Below are 4,701 nucleotides of genomic sequence, written 5' to 3'. Positions count from 1 at the left end.
TAATAATATTTTTTAAGACGTCCAAACCATTAAGCTGTTAGTACAAGTAATAATTAATAAAATAATATTAAATTTTAAGAGGTATAACCCTTATTACGCTATTTACAATGAGTTTATGCATAGAAAAATACCAAATCTTACGCGGTTAACATGAATTACGTACATATTGAATAGGCTTTGGCTTTCTTCTTCAAATTGAACTGGTCAAAGAAGAACCCGTCTTCCTCAGATTTTGCCAATTGAATCGGTCTATAGATAAACTTTATATATCATCTCTTATCTTAGTATCTATAGCCCTTCCTTGTAGAATAACCCTAGATGAGTCGCCATCTCTTCTCTCCTTGAACTCTCTCCCTCTCTATTAAATACTCTAAAATTCCTCCCATATTCGACGCAGTTACCCACCACACCTTGACCACTGAGACCATTACAGTCGCTGCTAAACACCTCTGCCTTTCTCTTCTCTTGCATATCTCCTTTAGAAACCCGAATATCGAACATCACAACACCATCAGTAAACTTTGTTGTCACATAACCTTCACTACCATCAAACAGGCCACCTTCATCATCATCGCACTTCATCTTACCACCGTTCACAACCCCCATCTCTCGACATCTAGCATATGCTACTGTTCTATTCTCTAATTATTTGATTTTGATCGATTGCACCGGTCAAGTCTAGAACGAATCTTTTTCTTCATATCTCTGCCCCATCCCCTTATATGACCAATTGACTGCAAAAAATTTCTTATCTGTGAGGTCGTAAGTGTTACGCATTTTACACACATACCTGGAGACCTAACCATCTACTACTCACAGCTGGTCGCACTCGACTCTCTAGAAACCTCAGACAACCATTTTCACAAGTGTCACAGTGGACCAGGATCCAACACGATTTCAAGGTTAGTGCTCTTTAAGCCATATGCACACACATATTCTCTTTTTGTGGTCATAGGTCTCCAACCATCTCTCTCTCTCTCTCTCTCTCTCTCTCTATTGCAGAACCAGGAGGCAAACACTATTAATTTACAAACGTTCTCTAACAATACAGGTTTTTGTTAGCAATTTTAAAGTGTTCTTTTCAGTCATTTATCACATAATCGTCAATGTTTACTCTCAATTTCCGGTGTTTCCTCTCCATTTCAGGTTCTGATGTTTGTCTACATTTTGGGTAATCATTTGTATATTAAATATTCTTGTATAAGTGTATCTAGAGTAAAGCTTTCTTGTTTAAGTGGTACTAAGGGTATTTGTGTCCTTTTGACATTTCTCAACTATCTGTATCAATTCAGGTATATCTTCAACTATCTGTACTGATATGGACTCCAGTTAATGAAGGAAATATCTTATTACTCTATCATTTTACTGTAGTTGTTGAATCCTTATCCATTTAATTAATGTTTGTTTTCAAGAAAAATAACAATTTTTGTTATGAATTGGGTGAAAATCACAGAAATCGAACTGTTATCATGACCTCACCACCATCGTCTACCATCTTTGTCTTCTCCCCTATCTTTGTATTCACACTCTAATTAAACCCCAACGTTGAAGCCTTCACTAACCATCTCCATCTTCACCACTATCCAGGTAAATAGTTCTATCAAATTCTCTGTTCCATGTTTTTTTTTAGTTTTACTTAATTGTCATATAATGATTTTACTCTGTGTTTCATGGATATATCGATTCTTACACTCACCTATGTTGTTTAAGATTATTTAGAGCTATTCATAAATGCCAGATTATTTGATGAGATCAGCACACACTATTTCCAACCAGTTTTAGGGTTAGTTGTTTATTTTATTCACAATTTATGAGCTTGTTTTACATTATTTTTTGCAGGAGTATATTGCCTAACACCCAATGTGCAGAATATTGGTTCAAGTTAATTCAATATATTTCAAAACTTGACTATGATTATTGTGTTTAATTCATCTTGGTTTTGTTTTTGGATTGTAAGAATTTTATTATTTTTTTAAGTTGTTTTAGTTTATCTGATTTATAGGTTTTGGATAATTTTTTCATTTGATGTCCACTCTCTCATTTTTTCGAAGCAGGACCTGTTACTTCATCTCTTCAACAGTTCAACTGATTGTGATTCTCACGATTAAAAGAAAGAGTGATTTTATTCTAGAGAATTATCTCCCCTTACAAGCTCAAGTTAAGTTTTTTTTAACCCAAATTGCACATTTGGTATTATAAATATTCTTAATATTTGAATGCAATTGCAGATTAGCTAATACCGTACTTCCATTTTATCTTATTCTTTGCATTGAAAAAAACTAAATACAAGGAATAGCATCGTACTTTCATTTATATGCGAAACTCTAAGCTTTCTTCCCCAATTCGCATTTATACATTAAAAACTTCGCATTTTCATTCAAATTCTTCGCATCTTGCATCCATCCGTCTTTGAGTTCATTCGCATTTCATCGCATTAACTGATAAATTAATCAGTTGTCTCATATTCGCATTTCAGTTGTTTGAGAAACCCAGATACGAACCCAAATGCGAAACCCATTGATTTCAAATGCGAACCAACCAAAAATCATCAACCACGTACTTGTGTCACCAAATGCGAACTGAATATCACCATTAAATTCTCCTCGCATTCTATAGATGCGAACACAATCCAGATCTCCGACTCCAAGCTTGCAAAATCAAAATCAATTAACCTCAAACAAATCGTGAACTTCTTATGCGAACTGTTTTGACCCACAAAACCAAATGCGAACTCAATTGATGTCATATGCGAACTGATTTCATAGATGCGAACACAATTGATTTCATATGCGAATCCACATCCATCGATATGAAACCAATACCAGTTACAAGTAATTAGTAGCAACCATCGATCCTCTAATTTTCAATTACTCAGCCTTCGCTTTTCATACAACCCGTCGACCCTGAAAAATCGATAAACACCAAATGTCTCATTTTTAGATCGATTTTCTGATTAAATGTCATATTTGAAGAATGATCGATTTTCTGATTAAATGACCCCATTTTGCGAAGTTGGACCACTTATATTATTTCTTGAAAAGATCAGGTGCCAAATGCGAAACTCTAAGCTTTCTTCCCCAATTCGCATTTATACATTAAAAACTTCGCATTTTCATTCAAATTCTTCGCATCTTGCATCCATCCGTCTTTGAGTTCATTCGCATTTCATCGCATTAACTGAGAAATTAATCAGTTGTCTCATATTCGCATTTCAGTTGTTTGAGAAACCCAGATACGAACCCAAATGCGAAACCCACTGATTTCAAATGCGAACCAACCAAAAATCATCAACCACGTACTTGTGTCACCAAATGCGAACTGAATATCACCATTAAATTCTCCTCGCATTCTATAGATGCGAACACAATCCAGATCTCCGACTCCAAGCTTGCGAAATCAAAATCAATTAACCTCAAACAAATCGTGAACTTCTTATGCGAACTGTTTTGACCCACAAAACCAAATGCGAACTCAATTGATGTCATATGCGAACTGATTTCATAGATGCGAACACAATTGATTTCATATGCGAATCCACATCCATCGATATGAAACCAATACCAGTTACAAGTAATTAGTAGCAACCATCGATCCTCTAATTTTCAATTACTCAGCCTTCGCTTTTCATACAACCCGTCGACCCTGAAAAATCGATAAACACCAAATGTCTCATTTTTAGATCGATTTTCTGATTAAATGTCATATTTGAAGAATGATCGATTTTCTGATTAAATGACCCCATTTTGCGAAGTTGGACCACTTATATTATTTCTTGAAAAGATCAGGTGCCAAATGCGAAACTCTAAGCTTTCTTCCCCAATTCGCATTTATACATTAAAAACTTCGCATTTTCATTCAAATTCTTCGCATCTTGCATCCATCCGTCTTTGAGTTCATTCGCATTTCATCGCATTAACTGAGAAATTAATCAGTTGTCTCATATTCGCATTTCAGTTGTTTGAGAAACCCAAATACGAACCCAAATGCGAAACCCACTAATTTCAAATGCGAACCAACCAAAAATCATCAACCACGTACTTGTGTCACCAAATGCGAACTGAATATCACCATTAAATTCTCCTCGCATTCTATAGATGCGAACACAATCCAGATCTCCGACTCCAAGCTTGCGAAATCAAAATCAATTAACCTCAAACAAATCGTGAACTTCTTATGCGAACTGTTTTGACCCACAAAACCAAATGCGAACTCAATTGATGTCATATGCGAACTGATTTCATAGATGCGAACACAATTGATTTCATATGCGAATCCACATCCATCGATATGAAACCAATACCAGTTACAAGCAATTAGTAGCAACCATCGATCCTCTAATGAGGAAACAGTTTCCTATTCGATTGTGCTTTGCAATGACAATCAATAAAGCTCAGGGACAAACAATTCCATATGTAGGTATCTATCTTCCAGAACCAGTATTCTCGCATGGACAACTTTATGTTGCATTGTCCAGAGGGGTTTCACGTTGCAATACAAAAGTATTAGTAAACCCTAACGAAAATTCAAAAGGTGATGGGGTTTATACAGCAAATGTGGTGTATAAAGAAGTATTGCACGATTAATATTTTGTGTCGTCTTGATTGGTTGCTTTTTATTGGTTATTTGATGCATGATGTAACAAATAACACCATAGTTTGATTATATTGTCTTCAACATGTACTTTTTTTTAACATAACAATT

General features: G+C 35.2%; 1 long non-coding RNA gene across 3 annotated transcripts; it reads left to right on the top strand.

The window, feature by feature from the left end:
* The first annotated feature begins 203 nt into the window (after nucleotides 1-203).
* On the top strand, nucleotides 204-2,050 carry LOC145046031 (uncharacterized). 3 transcript variants are annotated; one of them, XR_013681939.1, is made up of 4 exons: nucleotides 204-902; nucleotides 1,003-1,051; nucleotides 1,147-1,587; nucleotides 1,840-2,050. It is a non-coding gene; the product is annotated as an uncharacterized LOC145046031 (long non-coding RNA). The 3 variants fall into 3 exon arrangements; XR_013681936.1 differs by having other exon boundaries at nucleotides 1,003-1,587; XR_013681937.1 differs by lacking the exon at nucleotides 204-902 and having other exon boundaries at nucleotides 914-1,051.
* The last annotated feature ends 2,651 nt before the right edge of the window (nucleotides 2,051-4,701 follow it).

Source organism: Lactuca saligna, chromosome 1 (genome assembly GCF_052625555.1).
Source record: "Lactuca saligna cultivar CGN05327 chromosome 1, ASM5262555v1, whole genome shotgun sequence".
NCBI lineage: Eukaryota > Viridiplantae > Streptophyta > Magnoliopsida > Asterales > Asteraceae > Lactuca > Lactuca saligna.
This window is presented reverse-complemented; position numbering and strand designations above follow the sequence as displayed.